The sequence below is a fragment of the Chenopodium album genome, chromosome 6 (assembly GCF_948465745.1).
Source record: "Chenopodium album chromosome 6, dcCheAlbu1.1, whole genome shotgun sequence".
NCBI lineage: Eukaryota > Viridiplantae > Streptophyta > Magnoliopsida > Caryophyllales > Amaranthaceae > Chenopodium > Chenopodium album.
In genome coordinates this window covers 30,284,438-30,300,047 of record NC_137839.1, presented here as the reverse complement: position 1 = coordinate 30,300,047, position 15,610 = coordinate 30,284,438, and positions in this window count along the sequence as shown.

Genomic DNA, 15,610 nt, shown 5'->3' with positions numbered 1-15,610 from the left:
AAATTTTCATCTTACCAAAGAAAATTTTGAAAGAGGTTGAGGCTAGATTCAGATGCTTTCTTTGGACTGGTTCCTCTGCCCCTGCTAAAAAATCTTTGGTGGCTTAGAATAATGTCTGTCTCCCTAAAGTTTGTGGTGGCTGGAACTTGTTGTCTCTTCCTGAATGGAATAAAGCAGCTGTCACTAAGTTACTTTGGGATATTGCTCACAAGGCTGATAATCTTTGGGTTAAGTGGGTCCATATCTATTACTTCAAGCATAGAGATTGTTGGACCACCCCTACCCCTGCTAAATGCTCTTGGTTCTTGAAGAAGATTCTGAGCTGTAGAGATGTTGTGAATGATCAAGGGGGATGGGATGGCTTCATGCATGGCAATAAAGTGAAAATCAAGAAGCTGCTATTAGACCTCAAGTCCCTAAGGTTCCTTGGAAGAGAGTCATTTGTCATAACTTGGCAACTCCTAAAAGTGTTTTTATCTTGTGGCTAGCTTTGTGGAATAGGCTTGTCACTAAGGATAGGTTGCTCTAATTGAATATTTCTTGTGATCCAAGGTGCTTCTTGTGTTTGAATAGCAATGAAAGTGTTCAACATATATTCTTTGATTGTGAATACTCTAGACAGGTTTGGAACAAGGTGTTGGGTATCTTACATGTTTCCAAGCCTGTTCAGCAATTTAGTGATGAGATTGATTGGATGAAGAAAATCTGCAGAAGTTTCTGATTGAAAAACAAAGTGATCCATGTAGCCTTCACTGAAACAGTTTATGGTATATGGATTCAGAGGAATGCAGTCTTGTTTACTGGGTGCTGCAAATCTGTTGATGCCCTAGTTAGGGATATTGTCTTTCATTCAGTCTTTAGAATCCCGGCGGGAAGCAAATTTTTGATTGTTTAGGAGCTGCTTCTGCTTCTCTGGTTTTCTGGTGTTGTTGCTGGTTCTTGATATTCCTGATTCCTAATTTCTAAATGCTGATTTCTAGTTTTGGGATTTGTTTTTGCTGGTTTTGCTTTTGTTGCTCTTTTGGGTTATTGAGTACTTTGTTGTTACTGAAGGCAAAGATTAGTAACGATAACAACAGTGGTTGTAAAGGAAAGAAGAACGATTATCCTTCTTCTTCCGAAAACACCTACTCTAGTAACAGTGTTGGTACTTTCGACCTTAATGAAATCTTAGCCATGGATAATCAAAGATTTAGAAAGCAACTAAGAAAGGATTTCACCCCTATTGGAATTAGCTACGATGATGCTTTCGATCGTCTCCATGCAAAGGGACTCATTACTCCTATTAGACCTATTCAAGATCCCCCGCTTGAGAAGAGATTGCCTAGTTGGAACCCAAATGTACGCTGCAAGTACCATCAAGGTAGGGGTCATACTACTAAGAGATATTGGAAACTAATGCTATGTTTGGATAAGAAATTAGAAGGGAAATGGAAGGGAGGGAAAAAGGAGGAAGGGAAAGTGGAGGAAATGATGAGCTCCATTTTCCCTCCAAATCTCTTCAATTTTGAAGGGATGGTTTTTATTAAAGGAGGAGGGAAAATGGATCCCTCCCTTCCCCTGCCCTTCGCTCCCCTAACATATTACCCAAACAAGGAACTTTATCTCCCTCCTTTTCCCTTCCCTTCCTTTCCTTCCATTTTTTGTTATCCAAACATAGTCTAAAGGAAGCAATCCAATATTTGATCGACAATAACGGGCTTCCAATACCTCCAGTCGGCAAGAACACCAAGTGATGATAAACACAAGGCAAGAGGCGAGCTGCAACGACAATATTTCATGACCTTTTTTTTCTATTTCTTTTTCATTTTTTCCTCTCCCCAATAAGTCTAGCATAAGCACCTTTCTTTTCCCTTAGATTAATTTTGTAGATTATTTCTTTTTCCCTTTTAATAAAATGAGTATTTATTTTCTTGCATATGATCATTGCATTGCATTAAAAAAAATTAAAAAAAACAAAAAAATAAAAATCATTGTCAAGCTAAGCACAAGGTATACCAATGATTTGAGGCACCCCTTGTAGCCACATCATATTACCTTTCACCCTTCAAATGTGTAACCCTTTTTTGATAAACCACTTTGAGCCTCGTCTAATGATAGACCTTCCATTTTTCAACCTACGTCTACCTAACCTTGGGATGGGATGGTGTGTAACTTATGCATTTTTCAATATCATAAAAACCTTGAGTGACTTCAAAAGATTAAAATAGAAAAAATAGAAAAATAAATAAATAAAAGTTTAAAAAAGGGTAAGTGTTCCAATGTCTTTGATATGAAAATGTCTTTGATAAGAACACGCCTCAGATTGCGTCTCTTATCGAGTGCTCGGTACCGTGCCTAAGAAACATGAGTGCCAAATGAGTGATAGACCACATGATCGGGATTGCCCACACTTATAAAAATAAAATAGATGCTAAAGCAAAAGAGAAAAAGAAAAGCTAAAAAAAAAGAGTAGAAAGCCTCAAGCATAAAAATATAAAGAATCAAAAGCAAGGTTGCACACCTTGGGGGGCTTATCTAGGGTCTTGAGCCTTTATCCCCTTCTTCTTCGACCTTTAGCCTAACCACGTTACAACCCTTAAAAAGACCTTTATGAGGTATACACACACTTGTGCAAGGTTCGCCTAGAGCTACGTTCGGGCTGATTCCTAACGGATACGTAGGCAACTTCACATCGAGGTGCGGTCGTAATAAAAATGCATTCATATTCATATTCACACACTCACACCATGATCATATCAAAAGGATCTCCAATGCTCATTCATATCTACTTAGAGCTAGACTTAGGGGCTTGATCCTTGCATCATTAGCTTACCCAGCCTAAGAGTCACCATCATTTGACTCTTCTTGAAATAATATTTTCCCACACACTTAGCCCTTGCGGCCTAAGTTTAGAATCACTTTCGCACACCGCACAAATAAATGGCCAAATATATTTTCCCTTAGGAACCATTTGTCATGGAATCTTAACACAACGTTGAAGCATGCCTTGTCATATCAACATCACTCATCAATCATAATTGTCATTGCATCACGAAGTATGAAGTGCTTAGCCTCCGTGCCTAAGTTACCCAAATACTTTCATCATTGAGTCAACCATTGAGATAGCCTAGGATGGATTAATCCTTGCATCTTGAGAAATAGTATCAAACAACAATTGATTAAGCTCATTCAACATGCACCTTTAAAAACTTTGCTTCTTTCTTTTTTCGCGTCTTTCTTTTTTGGGAGAAAGTCAGTACCCTCCACAAAAAATGATGGAAATTTTTTTCTTTTTTGCATTTTCGAGTCCCAAGATCACATTACGATGTACACACAAGTCATGTACATATTGAGTCATGTCGTGTTATCATATTGAGTCAACCCTATGCACACACGAGTAACATGAAGCGAGTCATAGTGAGTCAAGTTTATACCTTGAGTCATGTCAAGTCAATGAGTCAAGCAACACTAAGTCTTAGGTCAACCCTAAAGAAAGAAATTAGCAAAGTCCTATAGTCAAAGATAAATACAAGTGCAGCAGTATAGGGAAGACCCTACTTCAGCGCCACACGAAAACTTCTAGCGTCTGGCAACTGATTTCAGTGCCTGGCGCTAAATTTCAGCGTCTGGCGATAGAGCCAAATCCAGGCGCCAGAGGCATTGCAGCGGCGACAGAACACTCAACCACTCAGAGCAGTTATTTCAACCTCTTTTAGCAATTTCAGGTTCCTTGGTACGCCAGTTAGCCCCTATAAGAAATTTGACATGATCAAGTAGTCAGCTTGATTACAATCGAAATAAGTGATCGACCTGACGAAAGATCATCTCGCTTAGCTTAAAGCGCCTAAGCATTGGCTCATCGCAGAGACACCGACGTACTGGTTCATAAATAACAAAGACACCGACATACTGGTTCGTAAACAGCAGAGGCACCGACATAATGGTTCACAAGCAGCAAACCGCCGACGTACTGGCAAAGCGGAGGCAAACTTCAAGCGAGCTTAAAAGATCAACAAGCGTTGGTCTTCGGAAGTTTTCTTTGGAATATTATCGCAACAAACATTTAAGTATTAAAGCTCTTTTGTTTAGAGACGCGAGGACAATCCTTTCAAGCTCTTTTGCTCCAGAGACGCGTGGGCATATCATTCAAAAGCTCTTTGTTCAGAGACGCGTGGACATATCATTCAAAAGCTCTTTAATCAGAGACGTGTGGACATATCATTCAAAAGCTCTTTGTTGAGAGACGTGTGGACATTCCTTTCAAGCTCTTTTGTTCAGAGACGCGTGGACATTCCTTTGAACCTCTTTTGTTCAGAGACTCATGGACATTCCTTTCAAGCTCTTTTGTTCAGAGACGCGTGGACATTTCTTTCAAGCTTCTTTGTTCACTGACGCGTGGGCATCCTATTATCAAGCTCTTTGTTTAGAGATGCGTGGACACATCATTCAGAAGTTCATATTAAAAAGAAGCTCTTTGTTCAGAGACGCGTGAACATATCCAAAAAGCTCTGTTGTTCAGAGGTGAATGAACATCAAAACGGCAAGATGGTTTTCCTAGATTGTTGAAAGTTGTCACAAACAAAATGCAGCAACAAATCGGTTACATTCAGAAATGTGTGCTCGACGGTGCAAGACACGTGTTTCTTAACCCTTTTATTTGTTTAACTAATACTAGTTTGCAGGTATTGGTGTTACAAGAATGATTTAGGATCGCAGAACGTTCTGAATCATTCTCCGTCCCTATCGATACTTTGAATTTTGTTTTTGAAGCTTGCGTTTCTCCAAACTCAGTCACAGTGGGGGCTTCTGTAAACACCCAAATGTGTCTCCCCAAAACCAAACCCGGTGATGAGTACCTTTCACGTCGAATCATAATCGAATGAAGTGAAAGTGTGGAAAGTCTAGTGTTGCGGATAGTTTTAATTTCTTTTCTCTTCTCTCTGATTTAGAAAATATATTTTAAGAAAACAGCCAATCCAGTTTGTGGTCCATGATAAGGGTCCAATAAAAGTGTAGTTGGATGGGGCTTGAAAAGAGCTTTCCAACGATATATTATGGCCAAATTACTAAACTAAGCCCGGTTTGAGCCTTATATGCGGCCCAATGATCTAGGGGAGGGCGTAATATGGATTTATCATTTCTAATGCAATTAGGAATGGTTTTAGTCTTCTAGATTCTTCTAGAAGATTCTTTTCATTCCTAATTCAATTAGCATTGATAAATTGACTTTTTTTGACTTTTTAGAATTTTAATCAGAAAAAAAGAATGTTTTTGAGGAAAATACGATTTTATCCTCCTGTACGGTTAATTTTTATCTGATTTTAGAAAACGCGTCAAAAACTGGATTAGCGCCTGGCGCTAATCTTGGCGCCTAGCGCCAGGCGCTAGCGTTAGCGCCTGGCACTAATGTCAGCGTCTGGCGCTAACTCTGTTTTTTTACGTCAGAACTCTGGTTCGATTTTTTATCTTTTTGGCTAATTTTCTCTATAAATAGCCTCCTAAGAACTCCGTTTTCTATCATATACAATCAACAATCATAAACTCTCTAGTTTTCTAAGCTTCTATTTCTCTTTTCTAAACCTACCCTCTCTTTACAAAATTCCGCATTCACAAGACTTAGATACACCTAGCATAATTCGAAGTTGCCTTCGCCCTTTGGTCCCAAATCTCTCTTTCAATTATTTAATTTAATTGTTTGTTTATTATTTTCCTTGAAGTTACTAACGTGTGTATTTTGTTTTTAGAAAGAGGTACGAGGCATCCAAGTAAGTGCTTTAATGGTTTTTATTGTTATTATGATGTAGAAATCATGCTTAGGTTGTTATTATGTTGATTCCTAGTATCAATTTAGGATGTTTTCCCTAATTTGATGTTTAGGGTGACAACAATAAATTCCTAGTATCATGTTTAGGTTAACTTTAATATCAAGTATGATTAAAAGTATGATGCCTTTTATGTTCTTCCTAATATTTATTCATGTTAGTATCATGTTAGGGTTACAGCTTTGATTTTTATATTTAGTGACATGCTAGGGTTTGTTATTAATCTTGTTAGTATCATGCGTATGATGTTGCTATTATGCTTAAACATGATTATTTTATAATTATTGATTATAAATATTATGATTATTACCATGATTATTTTATGAATATTATATTGCTTGATATTTATTGTTATTGCTTGATCACACTTTTAATGCTTGTTAAAGGGAATTTTGTACTTATAATCACGCTTATATAAGATAATTAATAATCTTGTTTATGATTAATTTGATTATAATTCAAGTGATCGTCAATAATAGTTTATTTGTGCATTAATATTCAACCAACATAGATAAACAGGTAAACCTATTGATTGCATGTTACTCAAAAAGCGCACATGAATACGATCAGAATAAAGTAGAGGCCTATTATTAGGGCAGGTTCAATCTCTTTTAGGTTGGATTTGTACCTTCATCCCCGAACTACCAGTCATGGTTCAAGACCTATTGGAGTTGACGATCTCTTGGATCGTTAAGGAGTGTAACCTTCCCCTGTGAACGGTTTACAAGTTCCTAAAACTTGTTGGCGAATCTTTTGCTCTATCTTCTTTCCCTTTGGACGCCACCGTACTATAGTGTATGATCACAGTGGGGTTCAAGCTAGGGGTAATGCTTGAAATATTCCCTACAATGATACTAACATGATATTAGGAAAGAAAATAGGAAGCATTCTTTTAATCATACTTGATGTTAGAAATTTTTAGTTATTACCCTAAACATGATACTAGGAAGCAATAAAACATCCTAAACATGATACTAGGAAACAATAAAACATCCCAAACATGATACTAGGAAAAACATCCTAAACATGATACTAGGAATCAAAATAACAATCTAGACATGATTTCTATATCATAATATCAATTAAACAATTAAAGTTCTTACTTGGATTCCTCGTATCTCTTTCTAATAACAAAATACACACGTTAGTAACTTCAAGGAAAATAATAAAATCAAACAATTAAATCAAATAATTGAAATAGAGATTTGGGACCAAACCCTCAGAAATATCAAACCTTTAACGTCTAGGGCGAAGACAACTTCAAATTTGGCTAGGTGTGTCTAGATCTAGTGAATGCGGAATTTTGTTTGTAAAAGGCTAGTTTAGAAAGAGAGAGAGAGAGAGTATCAAGAATTTCTTGATGAGAGTTGGTGATTAAAAACGGAGGTTTTAGGAGACTATTTATAACGAAAATCAGCCGGAATATGATAAAAAAGAATCAGAGTTTCGAAAAGAATAAAACACGACGATGTCGCCGCACACGCCTTTGTCGCCAAACGATAGAGCCTGTCCCCGAGCAATAGACGTGTCGCCGCGGGGCCAGGCCTGTCGTCAGGCGACAGCATGTAGTGCGGCGCTGCAGACAGTTTTTCCATGCGTTTTCATATTTTGATAAAATTTAGGTGTACGAAGGGTAAAACTGTAATTTCCTTTTAAACACTTCTTTTATTCTAAATAAAACTCTTAAAAGTCAATTATCAATGCTAATCATATTAGGATTCAAAAGAACCTTCTAGAAGATTCTAAAAGACCATAATCAATCCTAATTGCATTAGGAATGATAAATCATAAATGGCCCTCCCCTAGATCATTAGGCCGCATATAAAGATCAAACCGAGCCCAATTTAGTATTTTTGCCATAACTTCCTCATTATTCATCGGAATTTGGCTTATAATATATCTATCGTTGGAAAGCTCTTTCCGAGCCCTATCCAACTGCACTATTATTGAACCCTTTCCATGGACCAAACTAAACTGGATTGGCTATTTTCATAAAATAGGTTTTCAAAAACAGAGAGAAAGAAAAGAATTAAAAACTAACCGCAACACTAGACTTTTCACACTTTCACTTCATTCGATTATGATTCGACGTGAAAGGTACTCATCACCGGGGTTGGTTTTGGGGAGACACATTTGGGTTTCTACAGAAGCCCCCACTTTGACTGAGTTTGGAGAAACGCAAGTTTCAAAAAGAAAAGTCAAAGTATCGATAGGGACAGAGAATGATTTAGAACGTTCTGTGATCCCAAATCATTCTTGTAACGCCGATACCTGTAAACTAGCGTTAGTTAAATAGATAAGAGAGTTAAGAAACGCGTATCTTGCACTGTCGAGCACGCATCTCTGTAGGTGCTGCTCTTGATGTTGTGACAACCTTCCACAAGCTAGGGAACGCTATCTTATTTTTTTGATGTTCACTCGTCTCTGAACAATGGAGCTTTTCTTTATATGTTCACGCGTCTCTAAACAAAGAGCTTCTTTTTTTGTTTGACGATCTTCCTCAAGCTAGGGGATACCGCCTGAAGACTGCTATGCTTGTAACTGCCTCCAATTTCCGCTATGATAGTCTTCTGAAAGCTAGAAAACTATCAAAGATTGTTTCGCCTGAAACGACCTTATACCGCCTTGTGACCATCTTCCGCAACCCAGGGAATATGATCGAAGATTGCTCCGCCTGAAGCCATCCTCAGTTGTTGCGATACTTTGGTGATGACAATCCTCTTTTCTTTGGGAATAGTTGCCAACACAATTCTTGTATGATGTATGACAATCTGATTTAAGAAAAGTTGTCAATGCTTCGTAACAATCCATCCTTGGAAATGTTGCCACAATGAAGCGACAATCCGTGGCTCAGAAAATTTGCCAAAATCTAATTTTGGGAAAAGTTTTCAATGCTTCGTAACAATCTATCATAAGAACTTTGCTACGATCGACAATCCACATCTTGGAATATAACTCTTGAAATCAGTCCACCTTGGAAATTTGCCAATGCTATGCGACAATCCTTTTAGGAAAATATTGCCACAATTGACAATCCGCGTCTTGGAACATTTGCAAAAAAGAGTCGACCGACAATCCACTTCGGGAAAATTTGCCACTTACTTAAATAAATCACAATCCACGTTGAGGAACCTTTGCCGAAATTTATGATAAGTAGAGACGTACGACATCCTTTGGGAAATTTGACCATAGGGAACTTGTGTATGACAATCCAATCTCGGAAAACTTGCTAGCGATGACAATCCAAACTTGGAAAAAATGCCAAATAGAGAAGGAGCACGACAATCCACGCTTGGAAACTTTGCCAGAGATGACAATCCAATCTTGGAAAAATTGTCGTATAAGTGCTTGCTGTTGAACCGATGCGTTGGTGCTTGTAATGAGCCAATGCTTAGGCGCTTAAGCTAAGTGAGACGATCGTCGTCAGGTTAATCACTTACTGCAGTTGTAATCAAGCCGACTACTAATCATGCAATTTGCTTATAGGGGCTAATTGGCGTACCAAGGAACCCAATCAATGTAATATGACCGCCGTCAGGCCGATCGACAATCAAATATGATTGCAATCAAGCTGACTCTAGTTGATTTGCTAAGTTGTTTGCGTCCTTTTGCTTCAAACCTTTTGTAAAGCTTACCCGTTCGTCTAGGACTTAGTGTACCTGCATTTTCATTTTGGACTATAGGACTTTGCTCGTATAATTAGGGTTGACCTAATACTTAGCGTTGCTTGACTCATTGACTTGACATGACTCAAGGTATAAACTTGACTTAATGATGACTCACTACGTGAGACTCGTGTGTGCATAGTGTTGACTAAATGTGATAACACGACATGACTCAATGTGTACATGACTCGTGTGTGCATTGTAATGTGATCGTGAAAAAATTTTGTGGAGGGTACCGACTTTCTCCCGAAAAAGAAAAACGCGAAAAAAGAAAAAAGCGAATTTTTTGAAGGTGCATGTTGAATGAGCTTAGCCAAGTATATGTGTTTGATGTTGTCTCCCAAGGTGCAAAGGTTAATTCATCCTAGGCTATCTTAGTTGACTCAATAATGAAAGTATGTAGGTAACTTAGGCACGGAGGCTAAGCACTTCATACTTCGTGATGCGATAACGATTACAAGTGATGAGTTATTTTGATGACAATGCTTGCTTTAGCGTTGTGTTAAGATTTCTTGACAAAGGGTTCCTAAGGAAAGTATGTTTGGTCATGTATTTGTGATGTGTGTGAAAGTGATACTAAAGTTAGGCCGCAATGGCTAAATGTATGGAAAGATATTATTTAAAGAAGAGTCAAATGATGGTGACTCTTAGGCTAGGTAAGCTAATGATGTAAGGATCAAGCCCCCAAGTCTAGCTCTAAGTAGATAGGGATGAGCATAAGAAATTCCTCGATATGATCATGGTTTGAGTGTGTGAATGTGAATATGAATGCATGTTTATTACGGCCGCACTTCGATGTGAGGTTGTCTACGTATTCGTTAGGAATCAGGCCGAACGTAGCTCTAGCCGAACCTCGCACAATTATGTGTACACCTTAAAGAGGTCTTTTAAGGGTTGTAACGTGGTTAGGCTAAAGGTTATAGAAGAAAGGGATAAAGGCTCAAGACCCTAGATAAACCCCCAAGGTGTGCAACCTTGCTTTTGAATCTTTATATTTTTATTCTTGAGGCTTTCTACTCTTTTTTAGATCTCTCTTTTGCTTTAGCATTTATTTTATTTATATAAGTGTGGGCAATATCGATCATGCGGTCGATCACTCACTTGGAATTCATGTTTCTTAGGGACGGTACCGAGCACTCGATAAGAAACGTAATATGAGACGTGTTCATATCAAAGACATTTTCATATCAAAGACATTGGAACACTTGCCCTTTTGTACACTTTTATTATATATATATATATATATATATATATATATATATATATATATATATATATATATATATATATTTGTTATTTCAATCTTTTGAATCACTCAAGCTTTGCTTCTTTGAAAATTGCATAAGTTACACACCATCACATCCCAAGGTCAGGTAGATGTGGGTTGAAGAAAGAAAGGTCAATCGTTAGATGAGGCTCAAAGTGGTTTATCAAGAAAGGATTGCATATTTGAAGGGTGAAAGGTAATATGATGTGGCTACAAGGGGTGCCTAAAATCATTAGTATACCTTGTGCTTAATTCGGCGTTTATTTTGTCTTTTTCTTTTTTTTTTTTTTTTTTTTATGCAATGATCATATGCAAGGAAATAAATGCTCAGTTTATTAAAAGGAAAAAGGAAACATATAAAATGAGACCTTTCACGTCGAATCATAATCGTCATTACATAGAAGTATGAAGTGCTTAGCCAGTGATGAGTGCCTTTCACGTCGAATCATAATCGAATGAAACGAAAGTGTGGAAAGGTCTAGTGTGGCGGAAAGTTTTATTTCTTTTATTTTCTCTTCTTCCTGTTTTTGAAAACTTTATTTTTAAGAAAACAGCCAATCCAGTTTGGTTGGTCCATGATATGGGTCCAATAGTGGTGTAGTTGTATGGGGTTTGCAAAGACCTTTCCAACGATATATTATAAGCCCAATTCCGATGAATATTGAGGAAGTTATGGGCAATTTACTAAACTGGGCCCGGTTTGAGCTTTAAGTACGGCCCAATGATCTAGGGGAGGGCCTAGTATGATTTATCATTCCTAATGTAATTAGGAATGGTTTTGGTCTTCTAGAACATTCTAGAAGGTCTTATCATTCTTAATTCAATTAGGATTCTTCAGAGTTTTAATTAGATCAAATAGCATTTTCGACTGAAATTATATTATTTTATCTTCCAGTACGGTAAATTTATCAGATTTTCGAAAACGCGTTGAAAGCCGGTTTGGCGTCCAACCCCAGGCCTTGGCGCCTGGAATTAGGATTGGCGCCAGACGCCAGCATTGGCGCCTGGCGCTAGCCACTGGTCCTGGCGCCAATGAGCCTGGGCTGGCGCCAATGTGTTTTTGTGGTCTTCAGACTCTGTTTTGATAAATTATCTTTTTTGGATGATTTTCTCTATAAATATCGTATCAAAAACTTCGTTTTCATTCACGGATTGACCATATTCATTCATCTACAATTATTATTCATCAATCTACAATAACATTCATGCATTCTTTCTTCTTGGCTTTTTAATACAAAATTCCGCATTCACAAGATCTTGATACGCCTAGCCATATTCGAAGTTGCCTTCGCCCTAGACGTGAAAGGTTTTAATTTATGAGGGTTTGGTCCCAAATCTCTATTTCAATTATTTAATTTAATTGCTTTGATTATTATTCTCCTTGAAGTTACTAACGTGTGTATTTTGTTATTAGAAAGAGGTACGAGGCATCCAAGTAAGTACTTTAATGGTTTAATTGATATTATGATGTAGATATCATGCTTAGATTGTTATTTTGATTCCTAGTATCATGTCTAGGGTAATTTTAATATCAAGTATGATTAAAAGTACGATGCTTCCTATTATTCTCTTCCTAATATTTATGATTGTTAGTATCATGTTAGGGCTAAAGACTTGATTTTTATTGTTTAGTGACATGCTAGGGTTTATTATTAATCTTGTTAGTATCATGTCTAGGATCTTGCTATGCTTTAACATGATTATGATTATTTCAATTATAATTTATTTTTATGATGATATTATCATTATTATAATTATTATTCATGATATTGATTATTTATTTATGTTGCTTGATATGTATTATTTTATTTGTTATTTCTTGATCACCTTTATTGCATGTTAAAGGGAATTTGGTACTTGTAATCACGCTTAATAAGATAATTAATAATCTTGTTAGGTTAATTGTGATTATAAATTCAAGTGATCGCCAATAATAGATTTATTTGTGCATTAAATTCAACCAATATAGATTAAACAGGTTTAGGGTTAACCTATTGATTGTATGTTAATCAGAAAGCGCACATGAATACGAGCAGAATAAAGTAGAGGCCTATTATTAGGGCAGGTTCAATCTCTTTTAGGTTGGATTTGTACCTTCATCCCCGAACCCTTATTTGGTTCATGACCTTATGGAGTTAACGATCTCTTGGATCGTTAAGGGGTGTAACCTTCACCTCGTGAACGGTTTACAAGTTCCTTAAAAACTTGTTGGCGACTCTTTTGCTCTATCTTCTTCCCTTTTGGACGCCACCGTACTTTAGTGTATGATCACAGTGGGGTTCAAGCTAGTGGGATTTTAAAGGCTTGAAACTATTCCCCACAGTTTTTTGCGACTCCGCTGGGGAGGATTTCTATTTTAATTCCTGAATTTGTTTTGGCAATGATAAAAAACGAGTGGATGAGACTCGAAAAGTTCTAAGTATATCATGTGCGTAATTTTGATTTAACATTGTGGCATATGCATAAAAAGGTTCTCATTGGAAAGACCATCCGTAATGAGTCAAAAACATAGGATTTTACACGTAGGAAATTTGAGAAATGTCTTTCACAACTAGGACTGAAATAACACCGCGCGAAACTGGATGATTTTATTGAGCACAGAAAGCTGCTGAGGCATGTGGGAAGTAGCGTCAGGGGCCAGAGCTTGGCGCCATACTTTTAGCCGTAGCGCCAGACGCCAATATTGGCGCCAGACGCTACAGTAAAAAGTTGGCGCCAGTCTCTGTTTGCTGGCGCCAATTTCCCCCAATACCGAGCCAGAAATATGCGTTCTAATTTCGACCGGTTTTTCGTATTGTTTGCTCGATCCTACTTCCTGATTGAATATTTTCTCACTTTTCTGAAACCCATATGTGTTCTACATATGGACATAACCCTCTGGGAATTCATGCTCTATCTACCTTACTGAACGCTCCTGGCAACAAAGGGTACATCTGAGAGGTTGAATTCACCAAACCATGGAAGTGAGTTTTTTCTAAAAACTCGCGGTGTTCTATCCACACGCGTTAACCCTTCACGGTTAGGCTTCTACGCGGTGCATCTTGACAATTAACCATGGACCCTATTTGACTAAACTATATCCCGAACTTTAGAGAACTAGAGCCATGGTTAGGTTGCGAACTGATTGCATCATATTGTGCTTACTTGACTAATTGTGCATTATTTGTTGTGCATATATATCCTATGCTCCCCTTAACCGTTTGTTGATTTGTGTTGAGATTATAATTAATGACTTAAAGAACTTTGCCTAATTAATTAATTAATTAATTAATTAATTTGAGTCAATAAAGTTTCTTCTTCTTTTAATCGGAATCGACCTAGTACGACTTTAGGCATACCCCAGTTGACTAATAATACCGAAAACAGTCCCAGACCGAGGCTCCAACATTGGTGCCAAAATCTGAGCTGTAGCGCCACTGTATGGTGTGTAGCGCCAGACATTTACTAAAAAGTCTGGCGCCAACCACCATATTGTGACGCCAGTCCTGTCGCTTGGCCGACAGTTCGGATTATTTGTCGAGTCATCACCTAGGGTCTAATTAACCAGTTTGCTAATTAATTCGGTTAATTTTCGCTGTCAATAACACCTTGTCGAGTCATTAATCGAGTCTGGGTCACATAGTCTAGCCATATGGTCATAACACGAGTCTTAACATGTCACCTACACTCACTAGTCTTAGCACACACTCTGAGTATACATCACCATGGCCATGTCTTAGGTTCATGCATGAGTCAGTCTTTTCCGTCATTTGAGTTAGGGGGTACTTTTTATTCCTAGTTCTTCATATCCCTCCACCTCCATCTTTTTTCTTTATATTCTATTCCAATCTTTCTTCACTTCCTCCATCCATTGCATGTTGAATAAAGTTTGAGTCAAATAATTAACAATAAGTATCCCCAAATTCCTTTCCCACAGTACTTGGTCGAGGAGAGAAGGGCGATTAATCAAGGACAACACCTTTGTTCAAGTCTTACTTTTTGATAAACCGATTCGTCAAAAGAGAAAGGCTAAGAAGATAATGGCAACTCAAGAAGAAGTCAATGAGCTTAGGAATCAATTGGTTATCATGACTGAGACACTGAAACTCCTCACACTTAAGGTCAATGATCCCGTGAAGCAACAACGGATGGACCTCATGCAAGAGAGTCTGAGCAAGTTATCTAGTGACTATAAATTTCAGGGCATGAGCTCGCAAGGGGTCTCGCTGGATAAAGAACTTCTTCCGCATAAGTTCAATGCCAACGACATCCCAAAATTCAAGGCAACAGATAATCCTTACTTCCATCTAAGAGCTTTTGAAACTATAATGACCATTAAGGGTATCGATAAGAAGGTGTTCCCCTCTCTGTTCCCACCATCTCTTGAAACCGTTTGCCAACAATGGTTCTTCTCCCTTGACAAGGAGAAAACCTCTACCTGGGAATCGATAGCAAACGCTTTCGTTGATAGGTACAAGTGCAATATCCAAGTTGAAACCGATCATAGACAACTTGAGATGCTAAGACAAAAAGAAAATGAAGGCTTTACTTCTTTATTTAATAAATGGAGGGAAACTTCCTCTAAGATGATTGAGGTCCCCACCGAAAAGGAGTCTGTGAGGATGTTTATCAAGAATCTCCAAGAAAAGTATTCGAAGCACCTAAAATATCAACACAATTTGAATACTTTCAAGGCCGTTTATGACATCGGAATTGAAATCGAAGATGACCTTGCAAAGCAAAAAGCTACTAACAATAGTAACCACGGTGGCTGGAAAGGAAAGAAGAACGACAATCCTTCTTCTTCCGAAAACGCCCACTCTAGTAACAATGTTAGTACCTTTGATCTCAGTGAAGTTTTAGCTATAGATAACCAACGATCTAAGAAGCAACTA